The sequence below is a fragment of the Tympanuchus pallidicinctus genome, unplaced genomic scaffold (genome assembly GCF_026119805.1).
Source record: "Tympanuchus pallidicinctus isolate F22 unplaced genomic scaffold, pur_lepc_1.0 scaffold11, whole genome shotgun sequence".
In the NCBI taxonomy this organism is placed as follows: domain Eukaryota; kingdom Metazoa; phylum Chordata; class Aves; order Galliformes; family Phasianidae; genus Tympanuchus; species Tympanuchus pallidicinctus.
This window is the reverse complement of record NW_026294627.1, coordinates 5,977,202-5,989,122: the sequence shown is the minus strand read 5'-3', so window position 1 is coordinate 5,989,122 and position 11,921 is coordinate 5,977,202.

Here is an 11,921-nt window from a genome sequence, read left to right as displayed (position 1 = left end):
GGGCCGGATAGCGTGCATCCCAGGGTTCTGTAGGAGCTGGCTGAGGTGGTTGCCAAGCTGATCTCCATCATATTTGAAAAGTCGTGGCTGTCAGGTGAGGTCCTGGATGACTGGAGGAAGGGTCACGTCACTCCCATTTACAAGAAGGGGAGCAAGGAGGACCTGGGGAACTATAGGCTGGTGAGTCTCACCTCTGTACCTGGGAAGATCATGGAACAGATCCTGGATGACATGCTTGATCACATGAGGAAGGAGCGTGGAATCCCAGACATCCATACAGACTGGGAGGGGCGGTCCTTGAAAGCAGCCCTGTGGAGAAGGACCTGGGGGACTTAATGGGGATGAAAAACTTGAGCCAGCAGTGTGCCCTTGTGGCTCGGAAAGCAAATGTTATTCTGGGCTCCATCAGAACAGGGGTGGCCAGCAGGGACAGGGAGGTGATTGTACCTCTCTATTCTGCTCTTGTGAGGCCCCATCAGGAATACTGTGTCCAGGTCTGGAGCCACCAGTACAGGAAGGACAGGGAGCTGTTGGAGAGGAGGAGGAGAGCCACAAAGATGATCAGGGGACTGGAGCAGCTCCCCTACGAAGACAGGCTGAGGGAGCTGGGCTTGTTCACCCTGGAGAAAAGAAGGCTGCAGGGTGACCTCATTGCAGCCTTTCAGTACCTAAAGGGAGCCTACAGACAGGAGGGGAATAAACTCTTAGAAAGGGTAGATAGCAGCAGGACAGGGGAAAATGGTTTTAAGTTGAGAGAGGCAAGATTTAGGTTGGATATTAGCGGGAAGTTCTTTACAGAGAGAGTGGTGAGGTGCTGGAACAGGCTGCCCAGAATGGTAGTGGATGCCCCGTCCCTGGAGGTGTTCAAGGTCAGGTTGGATGGGGCCCTTGGCAACCTAGTCTGGTGTTAAATGTGGAGGTTGGCAGCCCTGCGTGTGGTAGGGGGGTTGGAGATTGATGATCCTTGAGTTCCCTTCCAACCCAGGCCATTCTGTGATTCTGGAAGTCATTGAATCACAGAGGTTTGGATTTGAAGGGTGCTTTAAGATCATATAGCTCCAACACCCCTGCTGTGGGCTAGGATACCGTCCACTAGGCCAGGCTGGTCAAAGCCCCATCCAATCTGGCCTTGAGCACTTCCAGGGGTGGACATTCACAGTTTCTCTGGGCAACTCTGCTTCATAGGTGGAACAGAATGGGGAGGCCAAAGTTCATAAATGACCATTTTCAGATCCTAAAACAGTACGTCATCTAAAAGCAGGAGCTGAAAGCTAATCTAAGAAGGATGAGGAGCTTATGAAGGTTGAGTTGCTGGCATGCCTTTCCTTCCTTTTGCTTCAAGGAAACCTGGCCAAAGCACAGGTATGTGTGAGTATAGGTATGCAGGCTATTTGAACATACATCATGACTCTTGTGAGAGGGCAGGTGTGAAAGTATTGTTCTACGTTCTAAAATAAAATCACTGTCCCCCTTATAGATCTCCATTGAGATATGCTCCACTGCTGCTACCGTGAAGCAAAGTTAATTACTACAAAATCTTTGGTTTAAGAATTTAGCTACAGATCTCCTAGTACAGCCCCTTTCCTGAGTGTTAATTTGAGTGGTGGAATTTGAGCTGGCTGGAATACACCAGGAGAAGCTCTGCCTGTTTTGTAAAGAGACCACTCTGTTAAACCTTCCATTAAGTAAAATCGCTTGCTGCTTTTATAGGAAATGCTTGCTCCAAGAAGGAAATGGCTTTTCTCTGTGCTTTACATTTGTGGCAGTATTTTGCAGCTGTTATCTGTGGGCAGTGTCAGGGCGCTACTTGGCCAAGACCACACAAAGACAACAGAAATGTTCAGTCAGAACAGGCTATTCCTATGTCTGTGTGGGGCAAGAGTCATTAGACTTGGAAACACAGTATTGTTTTTAGTTGCATTAATGAAAAATGAGATCCCAATTCTGGCAAAAAAAAAAAAAAAAGTAGGAATGAGTTTTTGGGTTTTTGCTATGTTATTAATACATAAATATATTAATATTTAAGGCTTCTGCATATATAAAGCATATGTAAATGGAGATGACATGGGCATGCAATCAGATTTCAGCCTTAGCTCCTCATACAAGTGAAATGCTGTGGCAGTGCATTTATAATGTTTGAAAAGTTGTTCTTTCTTTTAAATTAACAATTCTTGCTAACCTATTTGCGTACAAAAATGTACAGAATTATTATACTTTCTTGGGAAAAAAATGGGGAACAAAGCTTGTTTTTATTGTGTTTTTGGTGATTTTTTTTTGTTTTTCCTTAAAAAAATCAACCTTTATCTCTGCAGGTAGAAAGCAATTTCTTTTTTTCTTGACCTTTCTCACGAAAGGAGCAATAATAATGTTTCACAGTTGTGCCTGTGAATGGCAGTGTGATGTGTTCCCAGAAGGTAATAGGTGCACAGTTCAATATGTTTCTGCAGCTCTGCATTATGTAACAAGAATAGAGGTGGCTGCTTATTTAGAAATTCTCTGAACTGTTGCATTCCATTTGCATGTTATTCTCTTACATCTGAACACTGGAGATGAGCCTCTGAGAAGACACAGTGAAAATCAGTAATGACTGGGTACCACTATGTCCATCCATGATTCTATATTTTGAATAACGGTAGAAAACTCTTCAATAAGCTGAGGTGAATTTCTGCTAAAGGTAAATTGTCACTGTAAGGAAGAAAGCAGGACGGACAGTGCAGGAAATTGTTTATGATTTTCAAGCATTTTATTCTCAGGCAGATAAATGCTACTTACAGTGAGCTAATCCTGATTCCCTGCCCCATGTTACTGATGTCATTGCACTCCTCAGGCTGCCAAACACCAGTCTTAGTGAGTAGAGGGCAGGATTTGTCCTCCCTATTTGGGCAGATGGATGCCCATGGGTTTGAGAACTTCATAAGCATCCCAGGTAGATGTTGAAAATTGCTCTCAGTACTGGCTGTTTAGCACAGCTTCTGTGCTTTTCACAGGTGTTTTCAGAATTAAGGGTTATTATTTATATAAGGGTTTATTATTCAAAACTGTGAGGGTTGCTCGAAAAGTAATACCTTCCATTTTATTATGTTGGCCCATGACATCATAGGCAGCTGTTGGTGGTATGGCAGTAGGGGTTCAACCTTCCCACCAATATTCTGTTATGTTTTGTTGCTGTGTGACAGATGGCAGCAGAGGTCAGTCTGACAAATGGTGCCTGACGGGAAAGTGTGTATGAAGCAAAGGTATATCACTGAATCCCTCCGTGTGGAAAGAAAGGCACCCACTGACATTCATCAGTGCTTGCTGAAGGTTTTTGGAGACCTAACAGTGAATGTGAGCACACTGAGGCAGTGGGTGGTGCGTTTCAGCATTGGTGACAGCAACAGTGGGTCACTTCCACTGCTGCAGATTTGTATGTGTGCAGCATGCAGCTCTTGTTCATCACTGGCAAAACATGCACAGCTAATGGTGGTGACTGTGTCGAAAACTAGCGTTTTGTAGCTGAGAATTTGCTCTATCAGACAGTGTTATTGTGTTCACAGAATCACAGAATCACCCGGGTTGGAAGGGACCTCAAGGATCATGTAGTTCCAACCCCCCTGCCTAGCAGGGCCACCAAACATACACATTCAGATCAGGTTGCCCAGGACCCCGTCCAACCTGGCCTTAAACACATCCAAGGACGGGGCATCCACAACCTCCCTGGGCAGCCCGTTCCAGGGCCTAACCACTCTCCTTGTAAAGAACTTCCCCCTAACATCCAACCTAAATCTTCCCTCCTTCAGCTTGGATCCATTTCCCCTAGTCCTGCTGTTGTCAGCCCTTCTGAAGAGTTTACTCCCCTCCTGGGTGTAGGTTCCCTTCAGGTATTGATAGGCTGCAATGAGGTCGCCCCGCAGCCTTCTCTTCTCCAGGCTGAACAAGCCCAACTCCCTCAGCCTGTCCTCATAGGGGAGGTGCTCCAGCCCCCTGATCATCTTAGTCGCCCTCCTCTGGACCCTTTCCAAAATCTCTCTGTCTTTCTTGTACTGAGGGCTCCACACCTGGACACAGTACTCCAGATGGGACCTCACAAGAGCCGAGTAGAGAGGGACAATCACCTCCCTCTCCCTGCTGACCACCCCTCTCCTGATGGAGCCCAGGATCCCATTTGCCTTTCGAGCTGCCAGAGCGCACTGCTGGCTCATGTTCAGTGTTCCTTGTGTGTGTTGCAGTTTCCATGAAAATAAATAGGAGGAATTACTTTCAGTGCAACCTAAGTATTTTCCTAGAGAACCTTTAGTTGGTGTTTATAATAATTTTTGTAGGTCTGTCGTTTTCTGTTGACTTTGTGTACAGCTTGGTTTGGATCAGTATGTGCTTTACAAAGCCTGTCAGTAGTGCCTCAGGAAAAGGAAGCCATTGGCACTGGTCACCCCAGCCTGCTGTATGATGCTATAAAACACCGCAGAAATTACCAGAAAGTTACCCATAATCCCACAGAAACCAAACACTACAAAGAGAAATGCTGAGCAGAAATAGCAGAGAAGGGAACTGGTGCAGACTTAACAGCCCAATTCCTTACCATCTCTACATATCATTTACCTAATGACATTTTGCACAGATAAACTGCCCAGCATAATGAAGAGTTGTAGAGCCCTCACACTACTGCTCATTTTCATGAGCAGGAATCTCCTAATTAATCATCTTCTTGTGCCTACTTGATTTTCAGCCTCCCCAGAAATAACGTGTAATGGCACTGAAGAATGAATCTGACCTGATGGCAATATGAACTTCTGTTAACAAATTCATTGCACCAATAATCTGATTAATTCAGCATAACAGTCAGTTATTGAACTCCATAGATCTCAAATTTATCTGACTACAAGGCACTGTGGATACTTAATATTTTCCATGAAGTGCTTCAGACCACACAGAATCAGGCTCTCTGGACATTGTTATTTCATGGCAAATATTATTATGGAGTCCATTCCAGTATGGTAAAGCTCTCTTGAAGGCTTTGTTTTGCACACCATCCCCTGTGAGATAGTTAAAGTAGGAGACAAATGAAGCAAATAGGATTGCAGCTGACAGTGCCATATGAATAAATTGCCTCTTCCTGTAAGTGTGATTAAACATTGGAGCAAGTTACCCAGAGAATGGAAAGTCTCCATCCCTGAAGATACACAAAACCTGACTCTAAGGCCCTAAGCACCTTGCTATCACTGACTTTGTTCTGAGGATGGTAGCTGGACTCAATGACCTCCAAAAGTACCCCTCTACCTCAACAATTCTGCAATCTTGTAATATTTTAAAGAACAGCAAATATGACATACAAACTGTACCTTTGATGAACCCTGTTTGAATATGCAGTCTGGGGACTCAGTGGAAATTCTTTAAACCAGTGTGTATTCATTTCAGATCTATCTTTATACTTGTTCCTGCACATAAAGTCAGCATTGCAATATGAGCACCATAAGAGAATGATCATCTCCAAGAATCGGACTTGAATCTGTGTGAATCAGATAGAAATTCTTCTGATGTGGCTCAGTTCTGTTCTAAAAGTTGATGCTGTCCTGTTGAGGACACAGTAGACAAACTTTCTATTTTAGACCACACCCATCTGTAGCACTGCATCAAACAATCACAATTAATTCACAGTAATTGGAGAGAGTTGAAACTGCTGTACTGTCAGGTTGACCCAGATTTTTGTTGGTAGCTCTGAAATAGCAGTTCTACAAATAGTTAATACTACAGCCTCATTGAGTGTTTTTACACTTTCCTTTTGACTCTGAGGCACAACAGTTTCTTTGGAACTGGCACATTTAGGACTAATTCTGTGCTTTCACTGCCATTTAACCTCAGGGAGAAGCCATTTTTCTTTTCCCAGAGTATTGCTGATGCCTATTATTAGATTTTATCCAGTGGTAGACATTGTGCTCCCACTTGTTATTGTTCTTTTTGAGTTACACTGTGTTCGTGTATTCCCAGGTGATTGCTCAAATGTGGTTAGTGTAAAACACACTGCAACCCATCTAAGATTTTGCTGCAGGTTCTGAAGGGTAGACCTCAACTTTCATTTTATTAGGTCGTGTGGATTTGTGTGAGAATATATATAAAAAAAAAAAAAAAAAAAAAAAAAAAAAGCCTCACAATTACAAATTCTTCTTAGAGGGTATCCAGGTAATCATTTTTGGTTCTTGCCTTGAGATCTGACTTTGCAGAATCCCTAGTGCTACAAACAGGTCCACTGCTGTCAGGTGCAGATTTCCTCAACCACTGGTTCAGACAAGTCTAAGAATCTTTAAAGGGATTGTAACTGCTAGAGGGAATGTTTTCAGTTGTATGTTTAGAGGTGTTGTTCCTGAGATAAATCAGAGACTGCTATAGACTCTTTGTGCCAGCCAGACTCTTTTTTTGGTTGGACATCTGGAACATAATTCTCACGAAGTAGCATTTGGGCATGCCCATATTATTATGCTATGGATAGAGCGCTTTCAGCTGTGGTGTAGATTGGACTTAAAATGAGTGAGAATAACTGAGTGCAAAAGATAAAACAATAATTTGGCATCTAATCGTAATAGCAAGCTAAATGGTATTTCCACTGGTTGCATAAGCATTTGTTTAGATATTCCCTGAGAGTTCTTTCCTGATAAAGTGTATTTTCTGCTAAGTTAATTATAAGTTAGGAAGATCATAATTTAATCAAAGGAGAGCTCTAGCCATATTTGACAAGTCAATAAACATTCCACTAAGGGTATGGTATGTTTGATAAGTCAATAGTAATTTTAATCAGGGTAACAATTGGAATGGAATAGAGGAAAATGCAAGCTAATTATACCCTTTTCGTCTAAAAATAAAACTGGGGGAATTGCACCGTTTTGTTAAAACAATCTGTTTATCTGTATGGGGTTATTCTTGTCATAATTAGCCATTCTTCGAATGAAGTCAGTGAATATGTTGTGTCTGAACTAAGGGAAACAATAAATTAATAAAAGATGAACTGTATTCTGTGCAGCTAACCACTTAGCATTTGATCCATACCCTAGGATTAATTGGGATGTGAAAAACTGGCAGAAATCTGTACAGAATTGCAATGTTTCATATCAGTTTTTTTATTGTATTTTGTTGCTGGCAGAGATTTTGTTTGTTTTTATGAACTCAATAAGGTAATGTAATCTATGAATTTTTACATTTATATGTGTATATATATATATACACATAGGCATATATATGTACCTCATATCTCAGACTCTTTCAAGACATTCAAAGCTACCAGGTGTAACTGTAATAGCTGTGATATGAAAACAGCCAATTAGATGCTCATTCTTTAAGTACAAATATTTGTAATGATATAATAGTTCAGTAATATTTTAAATCAATTTCCTCTGCCAAAAACTGTTACCTTGTGGTTTTAATATTTCAGACAACATTGTCATTTTTTAACAAGCCTTCTTAGTCAGAAGTGAAGTCTTTTTCTGTGGTATGTGCCACACAAAGATAAGGAGTGATAAACTCCAGGACGCACCCATGTTGTCCGCGTCTCCTGACAATGTAATTGCACCCTCAATTTTATCACTTCTTCCAGAGAAAAAGATCTCTACTAATGTCAGGGAAATAGTGAAACATTCTTGATGATTATGACTGTAAACCAAGTGGAGTTTTATGCTGTGGCTAACATACAGACAACTGTCCCTTAATTTGATGGAAATTCCTTGAGTATTATTATTTACAATGGAAGTGTATTGAGTTTGCACAAATTCCTGCAAATTAAAACAGAACATTGGTATACTTTATTAATGTTAATATAGGTACTAAAATTGAGGTAGCAGAGTGTGGGATGACACTGTTGTTGCAAATAGAATACTAGTTAGGGAATATAAAAATCATAGAATCATTTGAGTTGGAAAGGACCCTCAGAGGAAATCTAGTCCTATCCCCCTGCAATGAACAGGGACACCTACAGCTCATTCCAGTGCTCAGAGCCCGAACCAGCCTGACCTTGAGTGTCTCCAGAGATGGGACGTCACCACAACTGTGGGCAAAATAAAACAGCATATTTGGAATCGTATTGTCATGTAGTGTATTTTCAAATTATTATTTTTATTTATTTTTTAAAGCTTAAAATGTATTTGTTTACTAGAGGAAACACAGATAACCAAGATATAATCACTAAAACATAAACTAAATCCATGTTTAAACCTGTTCTTATTGCCTGAGGGTCGCTGAACAACACAAAGTAAGGCCCAGGGTCACCATCTGGTTCTCCCAGCTTGACAAGTTACTCTGTGTTAGTTGAGCTACGGTAACTACCTACCTGTGGGCGGCCAATGCAAACTAATATGGTTTATATCAACTGCCCTCAATATGGCCTCAGTGAAGACCATGTCTCCTCCTGGATGACATGCTTGATCACATATGGAATGAGCATGTGATCCGAGACAGCCACCACGGCTTCACCAGGGGAAGGTCGTGCTTGACCAGTCTGGTGGCCTTCTATGATGGAGTGATGGCGTTGGTGGACAAGGGAAAGGCGACTGATGTCGTTTACCTGGACTTGAGCAAGGCCTTTGACACGGTCCCCCACCACATCCTTATCTCCAAATTGGAGGGATGTGGATTTGATGGGTGGACCACTCAATGGATAAGAAAATGGTTGAAAGGCCGCAGACAGAGGGTGATCATCAATGACTCTGTGTCCAAGTGGAGGCCAGTAACGAGCGGCGTCCCCTAGGGGTCTGTCTTGGGACTGGTGCTCTTTAACATCTTTATCAATGACATCAATGATGGAATTGAGTGCACCCTCAGCAAGTTTGCTGATGACACCAAGCTGAGTGGTTCGGTTGACACGGTGGAAGGAAGGGATGCCATTCAGAGGGACCTTGAGAGGCTTGAAAGGTGGGCCTGGGTGAAACTAATGAAGTTCAACACAGCAAAGTGCAGAGTTTTGCACTTGGGCCGGAGGAATCCCAGGCATCCATACAGACTGGGAGGAGCAGTCCTTGACAGCAGCCCTGTGGAGAAGGACCTGGGGGTCCTGATGGATGAAAAACTTTACATGAGCTAGCAGTGTCCTTCTGCAACTTGAAAAGCAAATGGTATCCTGGGTTCCATCAGAAGAGGGGTGGCCAGAAGGGACAAGGAGGTGAATGTCCCTCTCTACTCTGCTTGTTGTGGATGCCTTGTCCATCCCTGAAGGTGTTCAAGGCCAGATTGGATGGGGCCCTGGGCAGCCTGGTCTAGAATTAAATATAGAGGTTGGTGGCCCTGCGTGTGGCACGGGGGTTGGAGATTCATGATCCTTGAGGTCCCTTCCAACCCAGGCCATTCTGTGATTCCGTGAAGACAGAGTGCATGATACATGTTCCAGGCTGAGCACACTTCCCCGGGACAGCAAACCATTGAGTTGTAGTAACCTGCTTGTGTGCCTGAAGGGATCAGACATTGTTGTCAAACTAGTCTTGCAGTGATCATTTAAGACACAGCCAGCCAGAATTGTCTGACTTGCTTGTCATATCTTCAGCAGAGCTGTGTAAACAAGCAGTAGTTCCATAACTCTCTGTCCTGCTGCCTTTATTTGCCAACTAAGCCAAAACAGTATGGACATAGCATTCAGGAGGTGGGAACAGTCCTGCAAAAACCCATTTCAGCAGGCTTCTGTAAAAGACAAACTGGCACTGGCACAGGCTGTCCAGAGAAGTTGTGGATGCCCCATCCCTGGAGATGCTTGTCACCAGGTTGGGTAGAACATGGTAGAAGGAAGGGATGCCATTCACAGGGACTTCAACAGGCTAGAAAGGTGGGCCCAGGTGAACCTGATGAGGTTCAATGTGGCAAAGTGCAGAGTTTTGCACTTGGGCCAGAGGAATCCTAGGCATCCATACAGACTGGGAGGAGCGGTCCTTGAGAGCAGCCCTGCTGAGGAGGACCTGGGGGCACCTCCCCTATGAAGACAGGTTGAGGGAGCTGGGCTTGATCAGCCTGGAAAAAAGGCAGCTGCAGGATGACCTCATTGCAGCATTTCACTACCTAAAGGGAGCCTACAGAGGGGAAGGGAATCAACTCTTTGAAAGGCTTGATAACAGTAGGACAAGGGGAAATGGTTTGAAGTTGACGGGGGGAAATTTAGGTTGGATATCAGGGGGAAATTCTTTTCAGAGTGGTGAGGTGCTGGAACAGCTGCCCAGAGAGGTTGTGGATGCCCCATCCTTGGAGGTGTTCAAGGCCAGGTTGGATGGGGCCCTGGGCAGCCTGGTCTAGTATTAAATGTGGAGGTTGGTGGCCCTGCATGTGGCAGGGGGGTTGGAGATTCATGATCCTTGAGGTCTCTTCCAATCCTGGCCATTCTGTGATTCTGTGAACTAACAGCACAGAGCACATTGTAAACCTCATCTTGGTTGGTGATAAGGCCCCTGTCAGCCTGAGCTGGTAGATGGCAAACAGGTCATGGCAGGAGGTTGGAACTAGGTAGGCTTTAATGTCCCTGGATACTGGAATAGATCTGGATACTCAATATGTGCTTCTAATTAACTCAGCAAAAATCATTTCTCTAAAGGCAGTGGAGCTTCCAACGTGCTCAGTCCACATCTCAACATATCACTGAACACCTCACTTGTGGCCCTACTGCCATCCTTGATGGTGACCTTGATTCAGCCTATGAGGAGCTCATTGTACCAGGGTATTGCTAGGGCCAAGAATCTTGGCATGTTCAAAGAAGAATTGGAAACTTAAATAATGTGATTATTTAGAGTTATTATAGCTAATGCTAACAAAAACTTTGGAAAGGAGGTAAAGCCTCATGCTCCAGGGTGTAGGCCAATCTCTAACTGAACTTTCTAATAGCATAAGACCTTAGGGCCGATTACCTAGTTAATATCTGCTTGCAGCTGGGTTTCATGCACTGGACTCTGTGTATTGCCATATCAAAGAAGGATAAAATATATGACTGTAATTTCAGCCTCATCCAAAACCCCAATTTCTTCATTTCCTATATAGCTAACCTCTCTGACCCTGTTCTTTCTTAACCTGCAAGATAGGACTTTGCAGCTTTAGGGAAGTATTATAAGCCCTTGGAAATGCTTGGCCATCAGATACTCCCTCAAAATGGCAGTGCAGGAAGTTAGAGATGCATCCTGCTATACTATAGCAGGTAGCAATAATAATAGTATGAATCACACAGAGGCGGTAGCTCGTTGCAGTAACTGATTCGTGTCTCAAATTGCAGCCTTTAATGATGTCTGTAGCTAAGGAGGATAACCCCTTTGTAACTTTCTTTCCAAACAGAAGTATAGAAATAACAGGGGTTTTTGTTTGCTTGTTTTGAATGAGATTTTGTCTTATTGAAAAAAAGTCTTTCAATAAAAACAAAAGTTTCAAGGAAAAAAGAACTCCTCAGATTACACTTTTTCATATGTATGTGTATATACAAAATGTTAAGTTTGAGTTTAATGACTGATTATAAAACATTACATAACATAACTTTTCCTAATAGTACTCTGAACTCTTAATAAAATCCAGCTTTTTGGATAGGTGACAAATTCCTAATGCCATTTCAGTACATATTTGGATGAGAAATCCATTAAGTAGTATTTCAGTAAGCACAGAATATGTTTTCATTTTCTCAGTGTCATCAATAATGCAAAAATCAATCATGGATGAGTTTCACGCAATACTGAAATTTGGGGGCTTGCTATCAAAACTGTTGAAAGATCAAATTCCTTTAGGCAACAACAGATAAAGGTTGCCAACAAAGCTGCCTAATTGAAACCATGACTGCAATTTTCATTTAAAAGATAGGGTCAATTGTGTCAATGGAATGATTTACTCTTTTTTTTTAATTGCTTACAAGCTTGATATAACTGAATTTGGAAAACAGAGAACCATTGAGATACTGGCATTCATATGCACTAATGCTGTTATGCTTTTATAACTTCTGATTATCAGTCATG